Below are 12,617 nucleotides of genomic sequence, written 5' to 3'. Positions count from 1 at the left end.
AGCCCGTGCGTGGCCGTGGGGCCCGCCCGGGATGCGGCGCTCCCCGCGGAGAGCTCCGGGGCTGGCTGCGGCTGTGCTCCCGGCCTCTGGAAGCTTCCCGGCCGCTCCGTTCGGCCGGAGAAGGGCAGGGCTGCCCCCCCGGCCCTGCCCCGGGCGAGCCCCCCGTGGGCAGGAGCACCGGGAGCCCATCGGGTCCCCGCCGCAGGAGCCGCGGCCGTCGCCGTCCCCGTGTTGGCGGAGCCCGCACGGCAGCACCGCCGCACAAAGGTGCCCGCCGAGCATCCCCGCGGGGCCGCGGCTCCCGTGGGATGGTCCCGGCTGCGAGCAGCGCCCACCCCGCGGGAGAGGCGGCCCCCGGGCTGGGTCCGGGTGTAGCGAGCGAGGGCTCGCCGGGGAGCCGGTTTTGTTGTCGTTTTACGGTTATCGTTTTCCTGCAGAGTCACTCTGGCTGCACGTGGTCTCGGGGGCCGTGGTGGGTGACAGTAGGGGACAACAGATGCCGTGGCAGCGGAGCAGCCGGCAGTCGTGGGATGTTTTTTTGCCGCAGCTGCCCCCAGAAATGCTGAAGGCTGGAGGTGCAGTTGTTGGGTGTCACTGGCCTCCCTGTGCCTCAAAACTCAGTCCTTGGAGTGGTTTTTCCATAGAACGAACGAGATCAAGGTTCACCTCCTGCGGCCATTCCCTGGGTCAGGCTTCTCTGGAAAGGGTGAGATTCCCACCAGTGGGATCCCACAGTGGACGAAGCAGCAATGCCATTAGATTGGAAAGGGGCAGGTGCTGTTTCTCAGTGCCCCAGAACCTGGGTGCTTCCCTCAAATGGGCCATTTCCACCTGCCCATGGGTGCCGCGTTCATTCCTTCTCCAGTAATCCGCCCTGCTCTTTCTCCACCACTCAGGCAGTTATGGGATGAAGCTTGAAATCACAGCCTCATTAACAGAAATTGAAGAGATGGGAGGAAGCAGAAGACAGACTGAGCTTCCAGGTTGTTTTTTTCAGTGCAAAGATGTCAAATAAGACCAGATCGTTTAATAGTCCCTTCTCTAAAAAACCTGGGAAGGCTTTTTGATGGTGGACCATCATCCGAGCATCCACATTGTGGCAGGGAGGTGCCACACAGGATGGAGAAGGAAACCTCCCACTCTGCTTTATGATTTATGTGACCTTGACTAGCAGATATTCACACCTTGTCTCCAGTGAGTGGAAAAAGCCATTCTGTTGTGTCCACCAGTATTGTTTTTCCCTGTGAGGATCATAAAGGCTTTGCTCTGCCATTGCTGAACCCAAGGTTCAAGAGCAAAACCTTGTGCTGCATTTTATCCCCTCAAGCCTTGGGTAAGATTTGTAGGCTGTGGTTGCCCTGCACTGAGTGTGTTATCTTTGGCACAGGCGAGCAGTGGCTGTTTTGGGAAGCTCAGGCTGTGCATTTTTTTTTATTTTTTTTATCATTTATAAGATCTCAGGTTGCTTTTAAAGCAGAGGAGCAGCAGCTGGATGCTGCTGCAGGTGAAGGTGATGCAGGGAAGCAACTTGCCTCAGGTGGTCTGGGAGGTGAAGCCCAGCACCTAGCTGGATGGAAGACTGGAGAGAATTTGTGGAGATGAACTGGACTCCAGCTCTGCCTTTGTGATGCAGTTTGGGAGGGGGCTGAGGTACCTGAGGGGCTTGGCTGGGTTTGGCACGTTTGTTCCCATAGCTGAGTCACAGCCTGATCCACGAATGGCATGGGAATGGTCTATGGGGGGTTCCTGAGAGCCATGAAAAATGGAATGCAAAGCATGGAAACATACTTGATGGATGTTAGCCCTGCATCCGGTCTGTGGAAGGGAAGATGGTGGGATGCTGGGCTTTATCTCCACAAGTCTCTTCTCCAGCACTTGATTTTGAATGAGGATAACTATACTCTTTTTGCTCTCTGGAGTACCTCATGTTGGGGTGAACTTCATGGGTGAGTTCATTCTGCTGTGATCTCCTGATGAGGACAAATTTTGCTATGTTGACTCTCCTTTCCCAATTTATGTCTCTCTCTTCTGTTTCTCCTTGCATCCATCCATCCTTGCTCCTGCTTGGTTTTTCAGGGAGGGTATGAAATTATGGTAGTTGTCACTGAGATTTTGCCCACAGGTGTCTGCAAAGCAGCAAGAAAACCCTTCTGGACCTAATTTAATTTCATATTCTTGCTGTTCAGTTGAGTCTTCGCAGTGCTGTGTATTTTTGAGGAGCTGTAGCTAGAAGTGTAGCAAGACCCTGTGTTTTCTGTGGAAGCTGGGGGCAGCTTTTTCAGAAGCTGTTTGGGACACATGTAACATCCTTCCTTTCCGTTCTGATGGAGTACTTAAACATCACCAATGGTTTCACTCTTCTTTGGTTTGGCAGAAGTGTTAAAGCATTTATGTTACACCATTGTTAAGTTTCAGAGCTAACAGTTTGCTGCTGTTTGGGCTATGATCAGGTTGGGGAAAGGACAACAGAAGACTGGAAGTGTTGAGGCTTCTGGTTGAGTAATCTCCATAAATGCCTTGGGATGTTGTGAAACTCCTCGGAGAAGGGGCAGTTCTGCCACTTGAGGATAATTAGCAGATTACTGTGTCCTCTGAAATGAAGGGCTGCTGTAGCTGACCAATCATCTTCTGTTTGTTTGAGACCCTGGCTATTTTATTTTTGTTTATTTATATACATGTTTGCATATATATATATTCATATTCATATATATATTTTTTTTTATTTTTTTTTTTTTCACTTAAAACGTAGATGCCTTGCTCTGGTGATCCTGAGAGAAGTGTGTTTCCTCCTCATTTCAGACTGAAATGGGAGTGACATTGGATGTCCTTAAAACTTCTGTGCATTTAAGCTTCCCTGCTGAAATGAGAGGTTTTGTTTCTTTCACGTCTGCCTTGAGCTGTGCCGTGGTCAGTCCTGGCTTGCTGGATTTTGCATTGTCATTGTCATTCTGAAATGTAGAGATGCCTCAACAGTGGCCAGGAATGGGAGGTGGTGTCTCTATCATGGATGGACTGCAGAAAACTTACGATGGAAAATTAATAGATTTGAGACTTTGCTGCTTTGAGGTATGTCTTGGAGAGTCCTCTCAGGCAGTCTATGGGCCACTGAGATTTTAGGCACCCCAGGATGGCTGGGAGTAGTCTTGTGCTCACTCCAGAAAGACTCCAGTCTCCTGTCCTGCACAGACAACCCTCGGCCTCCCTGTCCCCCAGGCATGTAGCAGTTGTGGTCCAGAAGAAGAAGAACTTGGTTTCTGAGGTGGTGGGAGAACCTGTGGTGACAGAACCAAACGTCTGCCTCTGCTATCTCTGCAGGACCAGTCCTGCCACACCTGTCAGCCAGGGACCTGCTGCAGGTGTATTTCATAACGTGCAGACACTTATCGAGGGCGTCTCCTCTGTGGCAGCTGGCTCAGCTTCATCTCCTTCCCCGGCAAGGCTGCATCCGTGCAGGGGGTGGGGTGGTGGTGGAAAACATCTGCATTTCCACCGGGATGGGAAGGGATATGGGTGGGGTAACATGGATGTGGTGGGGCTGTCCCTGGGATGGAGAGCGGGGTTGGGTGGCTCTGTGGTGTCCCCCATCTCCTGGTGCCACATCGTGCCTGGGTGACCTGAGGATGCACGTGGCTGCTGCCCGCCAGCTTCATATTTCTCAGCTGTGGTTTGAATGGGTCTGTTGGGCTTGCGTGGCCAGGTTTGAGTAATCGAGGGGGCTACCAGGGTGGCTTCTGTGAGGAGTTGCCAGGAGCTTCCCCCATGTCCCGCAGAGCCAACACCAGCCAGCTCTAGGACAGACCCCAAGGACAAGCCCATCAGGAATGATTGTGACATCTCTGGGATAACAGATTTAAGAAGAAAATAAAATGGTTGCCAGTCACCGGCAGTTGTAATTGTGGCCAGAGAAGAGTGGGGTGAGGACATGTGAGAGGAGCAACTCTGCAGACACCAGGAGCTCAGGCCAGGAGGAGGGGCAGGAGCTGCTCCAGGCACCAGAGGTGGGATTCCCCTGCAGCCCGTGGAGGCCGTGGGGATGCAGAGATGCACCTGCAGCTCCTGGAGGAGCCCATGCCAGAGCAGGGGGATGCCTGAGAGAGGCAGTGATCCCATGGGAAGCCCATGCTGGAACAGGGTCCTGGCAGGGATATGGTGATCTGTGGAAACAGGAGCTCATGCTAGGGCAGGTGTCCTGATGGGACTTGTGACCCCAGGGGGGGGGACCCATGCTGGAGCAGCCTGTCCTTGAGGGTCTGCACCCCATGGAAGAGTGATCCATGTTGCAGCAGTTCATGGAGAATTGATGCCCATGGGATGGACTCACACTGGAGAAGTTCATGCAAAACTGTCTCCTGTGGGAGGGACCCCACACTGGAGCAGGGAAAGGACTCTGTCTTCTCTCCCTCTGACTTCTCTCCCTGAGCAGTGGCAGGAACATCTTGTTCTGAACTGGTCATAACCCTCATTCCTGTCTCCCTGCACCACTGAGGGAGGAGGTAGAGCTGGGAAGGAGGGAGGGGTGAAGGTAAGGTGTTTTTAAGATTTATTTTACTTGTCATCATCCTGCTTTTATTGTGTTGTTAATAGATTCAATTAATATTGCAAATTCAAGTCTGTTTTGCCCACGATGGTATTTGGTGAGGGATCTCTCACAGTCCTTATCTAAACTCATGACCCTTTTGCTCTATTTTCTCTCCCCTGTCCAGCTGTGGAGGGGAGTGAGAGATCTGCACTGGTGATTGCCTGGATTCCAGCCAGGGTCAACCCACTGCAATTGGCCTTAATACAAAAACAAAACAAAAAACCAACAAAAAAAAAAAAGAAAAAAAAATCAAAAAAAACCCAAACAAAAACCACACACACACAAAAAAAAAAAAAAAAAAGACAACCAGCTTCTCCCTCCTTTGGAAGCAGGCTCAGCTCTCTGGGACTGGTTTGTACAGACTGTTCCACCCTGGAGAGGCTTCACCACTGCTGGAGCCTGCCCTGCACCAGAGCAGAAGCTACTGGGAGACACACAGCTGCCACCAGCTCGCTTGCCCAGGCACCTGCAACAGGGAGCAATTAGCAGGGTTCATAGTTAGTTCTGAAAAATGCTTTTGAACTCTGGAAATCGTGGAGGAGGTGTGTTGTTTGGCTGGCATTCACCAGGACCTTGTGAGAAGCTGGTGCTCACAACCAAGCTGTTGCCAGTGGTGTTGGGTGGCTGCTGGCTTGGGACACGAGTAGTTGGGTTGGCATGGGAGGGGTGTCTTGGGAGGCTGTGGCACAGGAGGGTGTCACACTGCAGCAGCCAAAGTCCCTGACATGAGCTGTGCCATACCATACATTGGGGATCACACCCCATGAGCCTCCAGATTAGTGTTGAGATGGTCTGCTGCCAGGTCAAGCAGTGATAGGGCAGGGGGGAATGGGTTTAAGCTGAAAGATGGTAGATTTGGATTGGATGTTAGGAGAAAACTCATCTCAGGGAGGGTGCTGAGGCCCTGGCACAGGCTGCCCAGGGAAGCTGTGGCTGTCCCTGCATCCCTGGCAGTGTCCCAGGCCAGGCTGGACAGGGCTTGGAGCAGCCTGGGCTAGTGGAAGGTATACCTTCCCATGGCAGGGGGTAAAAACAGATGGTCTTTAAGATTCCTTCCAACCCAAACCATTCTGTGATTGTGTTTCTATGAAATAAGCTGCTGTGACCCTGAATTTTTCACATAATTTGATTAAATCTCACAAATCTATCTATGCTACCACAGTGCTTTTGAGCTACAGCAGAAATGCACTGCAGATGTTTCAGGGGACTTGGCTGTCCCCAGCTTTGAGCACCTCTCTTGTGAAGCCAAAGCTTTGTGAGCGACATGGAGCTGGTTTTGGGTGGAGCAGCCTTGGGTGAGCCTGGGGCTGGGGCAGCTTTGCAGAAGCTGGGCTCACCTGTGGCTGTGGCTGTGGCTGTGAGCTGCTCCTCCTGTGTGGTCCATGGGGATGTCACCAGCTTCTGCAGGTGGCCTTCAAGGATGGTAGTGTCTGCAGAAACACTGCTTGGTGTTTGTTAGTCAGGGATTTTGCTGGAGTTAATCTGGAGTAAATTTTAAAGGATTTTTTCATCCTGCATAGAAGTGTGTGTTCCAGTCACTAGCAGGTGTATGGTGTAGTCTAGGTCCAGCCAGCCAGCCCAAAGCAGTAGTCTGAAAATGATGGAATCAGAATCATTAAGGTTGGAAGATACTTCTGAGAGCAACAAATCCAATCATCAATCCAGTACCACCACCATGTTCCCTACTAAACCGTGTCCTCAAGTGCCACATCCACATGCTTTTTGAACATGCTTCCTTTCCAGGAAGAGGGACTCCACCACTGCCCTGAGCAGCCTGTGGCAGTGCCTGCCCACTCTTTCAGTGGAGAACTTTTTTTCCAGTTTTGAGATTTCCCAATCTCAACTTCCCCTGGTACAGCTTGAGCCCGTTTCCTCTCATCATGTCAACTGTTACCTGGAAGAAGTGTCTGACCCCCACTTGGCTGCACCCTCCTGTCAGGGAATTGTAGAGAGTGAGAATGTCCCTTCTGAGCCTCCTTATCTCCAGGCTAAATGCTGGTTTGCTTTTGGGTGCTGCATTTCCCTGTATTACCCATCCAGCAGCAAATCCCCTGGGGCTAGAGGACTCCTGGGCGCCATGTCCAACTGCAGTGAAGCCAGGAAGCATTTTAATAACATGTCATCAAAAATACCATGTTGTGTGTCTCAGCAAGAGAAGAAAAGGAAGCAGGAAAGGTTGTGGTTGTGCTGTGATTGTCAGCTGGAGGTTAATAACAATGTTTTGTGTTTAAGGAGGTGTTTGCTTTGCACAGTGAGAGGAGAGAGGAGTGTATGCCTGAACCCGCGGGAATTATATTTCCTTAAATCAGGGCATATCGTTGATCCAGGGAATGTCTCTTCCCAGCCAGACGATCACTTTGGAGGTGTCTTTGATTTTATTTTCCTTTGGCTCAGGAAGCAGGGCTGGTGATCGCGAAACTTGCAGCAGTAATTTTTGCAGCAGGAGGTTTTACAGGAGGACATGAAGGCTCGGGGTGTGCTTTGGGAAATTATTTCTGTATTTTTCTTGCCATGTGCACATTTCATCCTTGCGAGTGAGCAGGTGAACCAGGTGAGGTTTTCAGGGTCCCGGCTGTGATGTCTGCAGAGGCCTCTGCAGAAAGAGGAGGCCACAGGTGTGGATGAAGGCTGTGCTGAGGTGGTGGACAGTTTTCTCTCCCAGCTTTTCCCTTTTCTTTTGAGATCAGCAGTTTCTCATACCCTGACAGCAGCTCTGCAATGAAACACACTCTTCTGGAAAGCTCTTACGGTGGATGCTGGGTTTTCCATCTCTCCCTGCATCCCTGCTCTGTCCATCCCTGTGCCTGGCAGATGAGTGTTTTCCTGCCTTTGCAGCTGCTCAAAGCAGCATCAGTCATGGGCAGGACATCACAGCCCCGTGGAGTGTCAGCAGAGCCGCAGCATCCCTCCCTGCCAGGATGCTTTCAGTGCCAAGATTCACCTCAGGGCACTGGTCCTCCCCCAGTCCTGCCTTTTGGAGCATCTGCAGAGCACACATTGTTATTCTCAAAATTGATTCTGAGAAAAAGCACTTGCTTCACTTTTTTTTTTTTTTTTTTGGATAGATATATTTTTGTCACATAGGGTGAAAGATTCATTTATCAACTGCAGTCACTTTAAAGCTTCTCCCCTGTTTTTATGCTTGCTTTTTTTTTTTTTTTTCCAATGAGCAGAAATGAGGCTTATACACTCAGACTGACTGTCACTCGCTATTCCTCCAGAACCTTTTCTAACCCAGGGACTAATATCAGCCAAATTTGACAGAGGAGGGCACGTTTTGGAGATAAGAACTTACAGACTGTAAGAAAGTGGGTAGAAAGGGGAGATGTAAAATCTTTCTTTTCTACAGGGAGAGGCAGCATCAGTCATAAGCCTAAATAATATCTGTCTGGGTGCAAGCAGGTTGGTTAATTCTTAAGTAAATTACCTTAGTAATTCACTACAATTCATTTAAGGAAATAACCCAGATAATTTTGAACATGGCAAAGGAGGAGCTGGCTGTAGGGATGCTGCCAGGGAGGGCGTGTTGGGATGATGCTAGGTAACTTTTTAAGGTCCCTCCCTACCCAAACTCTCATCTTGTCTCTCCTCTCCTCTCCTCTCCTCTCCTCTCCTCTCCTCTCCTCTCCTCTCCTCTCCTCTCCTCTAATACCTCCATCAGGTATTATACTATGATTGCTCCTGATACTGATGTTGCATGTGTTGTCATCTACAAGGTCACAGAGTCCTTGCAGGCTGAGGTGTGGATAAATTCTATCCCCAAAACCTTGCTCGGACACTTGACAGGCTCAACACAGTTTCCCATCAGGACTGAGGTCATGACTGGCAACATCACCTGGAGAAGATGAGGCAGCAGTGCAGTGGCTTTTCAGCATCAGCCATGGTCCGTGAACTTGCCTTGGAGCTGGAGCTGCTGTTACAAGTGATTAGTGAGCTTCCAGTTCCCAGAGGAACCAGGGATGGTGTTCTGCCCCTCTCTGCTCTTGTTCCCATTACAGCTGCAGCAGGAGGCTGCCTCTTTTGTCCCTTTCCCTTCTGCTGTCACTATGTGCACTTTGATTTTTGTTTTTTTAAAACTTTTTTTTTTTTTTTTTTTTTTTTTTTTTTTACACCGGGGATTCTCTTCCTTTTTTGTCAGCTCAGAGAATGATTTTCCTTACGCTCTTCTCTATTTAGGGCTGTGGGGGAGGAAGTGACTCAGCCTTTCCCCCCACTCTGATTTGCACCGTCATCCCTTGCTGGCTTTGCCGAGCTTTTCCTTGAGCACCTCCAGTTACACTCGCTTCATTCAGCAGGAACGTTCCCACCTCCTTGCCGCACGTTCCGGCAGGGAAGGGCACAGTGGGGAAGGATGAGCCCTCAGCAGGATCTTTCCCTGTGCCAGGAGCAGAGTGAAGCAGCGAGCAGGCTGTGCTGCCAGACCTGTGGCAGCTCCAGGTCTCCTGTCTGCTCCTTGTCCGTACGGGCATCTGTGGAGGAAGGGTCAGCCAAGTGGAATTTCGAGGGCTGGCCTGGTCATACTGTAAAAAAATGATGGAGTGTGATGTCATGGGCTCTCCCAGGAGAGACGGTGGCTCGGGTTGTGCTGCTGGCACTGCTGGAGGATGTCCTGCTCGCCTGGGTGATGGTGGGTGGGGTAGGGGTGGGTGATGGATGCGTGGTGACACGGGCTCCGTGCAGGACTGCTGCCAGCTTGCCTTTCATGGCAGGGCTGAAACGGCTGCTAAATACCAGGGAGGACACACTGCCTGCTCTGCTCTCCACAGGCCTTTCAGACACTGCTGCTCAGCAAGGAAGCCAATAAATCACTCTAAGTGATACCAGGCATTTGGTGTCCCATGTTCTGTATAAAAAACAAGTGCATTGGTTTTGGGTTAATTATTCTTCTACCCTGGAAGCCAGCATAGCTCTGCTTCTTTCTAAAGGCAAAAAGGGCAAATAAAAAAAGGAGATGAAACCCCCAAGCCCCCTAGAATGTTACCACTCTGCTCCCAAATCAGATACTCAAACCTTAACAGCAATTTTGATCTGCTGAGGGAATTCCAGCATGTATCGCTTACTGCTTTGCTTTATAACACAAGGAAGTCTGGCATCAGAAATGAATATTTGTGTGGTGGTGAGGGTAGTGCTGGGAAGGACAAAGTTGATCATCATCTAGAAGTACTCCAGTAACCTCTCTTGGGTTTAGACTTGCTTGTGTTCATATTTTTTCTCCTGTTTTAAGAAGTCCAGCCACATCGTGAACCTGTCCTCACAGCATCCTGTGCTCTGTCTTAGGCTATATTAGCTAGCTGCCTTCTGAACATCTCTGTCTGTTGATTAAAGCATTAGGAGGAATGTCATCTTGGAAGCAATGGGTTTGATTAGCCAGTTATTTTAACAAAAAAAGAGGTGAGCTTTGATTAAAAGTACAGAGGGAGCTATAGTGACTTTTTTAATGTGCTGGAAGGGAGGTCAGAGCACATAACCCAATGAGAGCCAATGGTCACCAATGGTCAGGATGTTAATGAGGGGAGTTTGGAGGCTGAAGGTGAACATTGTGCAAGACATCTCCTGCATGACCTAGAAATATGGAAGATTATTTCTGTGTATTTAATGGGGGCTGCTGGTTTTTGGCTAGTGAACTATAGTGAGTGTAGGGACTTCATGGTTGCATGAAGCACACAGAAAACAGTTGACTCTGTCGGAGGCTATTCTTGTGTGAAGGTTGGGTTTAACTTGGATCAGTCAGTGGAGTAATTACATCCTGAAGTACTTAATGAATCAGAGACTCATACAGCCCTGGAATGGTTTAGGTGGGAAGCACCTTAATATCACCGAGTTTGATCCCCTGCTGTGTGCAGGGACACCTTCCCAGGCTGCTCCAAGCCCCATCCAGCCTGGCCCTGGACACTGCCAGGGATGCAGGGGCAGCCACAGCTGCTCTGGGCACCCTGGGCCAGGGCCTGCCCACCCTCCCAGCCAGCAATTCCTGCCCAATATCCCATCTGGGCCTGCCCTCTGGCCCTGGGAAGCCATTGCCTGGCTGCTGGCCCTGCATGCCTTGTCCCCAGTGCCTGGGCAGCTCTCCTGGAGCCCCTGCAGGCCCTGGCAGGGGCTCGCAGGTGTCCCTGGAGCCTTCTCTGGTGCAGCTGAACAGCCCCAGCTGTGCCAGGCTGGCTGCAGAGCAGAGGGGCTCAGCCCTGGCAGCATCTCCGTGGCCTCCTCTGGGCTGGCTCCAGCAGCTCCACGTCCTTGTGCTGTTAAGGACGCCAGGTGCTCTGCAGGTGGGCTCTCACCTGAGCAGGGCAGAGCTTCGGTTTTCTACAGCTAACAGGAAAAGCTTGCTGGTATCAACACAGCTGTGTGGACTGCAGGCAGGAGGCTTCACAAAACCATCCCGTGCTGTTTGTTGTTGTTTGGGTTGTTCTGAGAATCGTTTGTGGATTGTAGGTGCAGGTGAGAGTATCCATGAGGTGTTCAGAAAGAAGCAGCCTAGAAAACAATGTGGAGGCTCCAGTGAGGGAGTGTCTGCCTCCTCTGTTAAGAAAAGAAAATGTCTTTTGGAAGGTGGTGGTTTGACTCAAATCAGTGCAAGGAGGGAGACTGGAAAGTCCAAGCATAGGTGACTGTGCTCTGAGCTGGAGGTTGGGCCCCAGTAATAGATGGCCAAATCAGAGACAGGCAGATGAAGGCACGGGTGGGGAGGAAGAGCCAAGAGCAGGTTGGAGCAGTGAGCACGTCCTCCTCTTTGGTCTGCCCTTCCTGTTTGCTTGATCTGGGGTCAAACATCTGGATGTGATCTCAGTCCAGCCCACACTCTGGGCCTGCAGCTGTGGCTCTTTCAAGTCCTTGAGCCCAAGGCCACCAGCATGGGCAGAGCTGATGGCAAACCATCCAGGAAGGAGGAGATGAGAAATAAAAAGCTTCTGTCTCCCTTTCTCCAGAGAAAAGTGCATGCATTCCCTGTTCAGCAATCTCTCCATGGGACCATCCTCTGCCTCCCAGAGCAGACAGCTTTGCTCAATGGGATTGCCATGTACTTGAATTTCATGTCAGCCTGTTTCCTCTTCTAAAGGTCAGCCTGACCCCTTGCTGTGTTATGAAGTTTCTTCTGGTTTTCATTAAGCTTAAAGTATGTCTTTCTTGCTTTGTCCTGGAAGTCTGGGCTCAGGGAAGATCTCCATAGGTAAGATCCTGGAGTTCTTCTGGACTGAAGTAAGCTCCTCTGGTCCAGCCCTCTGCTCAGTGCAGAGCGAGCTTCTACATCAAACCTGCTCAGGGCCTCCTCCAGCTGAGTCCTGCTGCTGTTTCCAAGCTGCACACCCAGATCTCACACTCAAGTTACTTGCTGGCTGCTGAACCACAGCTCAAAGCAAAGGAATTTTCCAGTATCCCATCAGAGTTTCCCAAGCTTCACCTACCGGTCCCCCGACCTGGAGCTGAGCAGCTGCAGCTGTTTGCTGCTGGAGGAGGCTTTCTGCTGCTGGTGTTTCCCGTGCCCCTGGCATTCTGCTGCTGGGATTCTCAGCTCCTGGAGGGGTATCAGCATTCCCGGGCCGAGCGGCAGCGCGTGTGTGCCTGTGTGTGCTGGGGAGGCTTATCGCCAACTGACCTAATTATTGTAATCTCGCTCTTCCCTAGATAGTGCAGGTTTCCTTGGCTCTCAGGAGGCTTCACGGGTTTTTCCAAGCTGTTCTTTGATTTATTGTCTGTCTCCTAATAGTAATATTCATTCACTCTGGCTAGGTGAAGCCTGAGAATAAGGGTTGTAGCCAGGGAGAGTGTAATACTTGTGAACTGCTTTTCCTGCTCCAGTGGCCATCCTGCTGGGTTTGGTGGTCCCAGCCTGCCAGACTTTCCAGGCAGCCCCTGGCAGGGAATTCTTTGCAGCCATGCTCTTCATCACAGCTCCCTCCTGTTCCCCCTGCCCTGATTGTACAATGCATCCTCTTACTGCAGAAATCCTCTGGCATCCAAACCTAGCAGGTGAAGACTGTGCAGTGACACTTTCTGCCCAGCTCTTAGATGCAGAGTTGTTACCTGTCCCTTTTTTTCT

At 50.8% G+C, this 12,617-nt stretch overlaps 1 protein-coding gene across 3 annotated transcripts in view; it reads left to right on the top strand.

Moving 5' to 3' along the window:
* The window catches only part of CTIF (cap binding complex dependent translation initiation factor), a 146,847-nt gene that overhangs the window by 279 nt on the left and 133,951 nt on the right, over positions 1 to 12,617 (top strand). The gene's annotated exons all lie outside the window — the stretch shown is intronic.

This window comes from Motacilla alba, chromosome Z (assembly GCF_015832195.1).
Source record: "Motacilla alba alba isolate MOTALB_02 chromosome Z, Motacilla_alba_V1.0_pri, whole genome shotgun sequence".
Taxonomy (NCBI): Eukaryota; Metazoa; Chordata; class Aves; order Passeriformes; family Motacillidae; genus Motacilla; species Motacilla alba.
The sequence above is the reverse complement of the archived record's forward strand: the minus strand, read 5'-3'. Positions and strand labels throughout refer to the sequence as shown.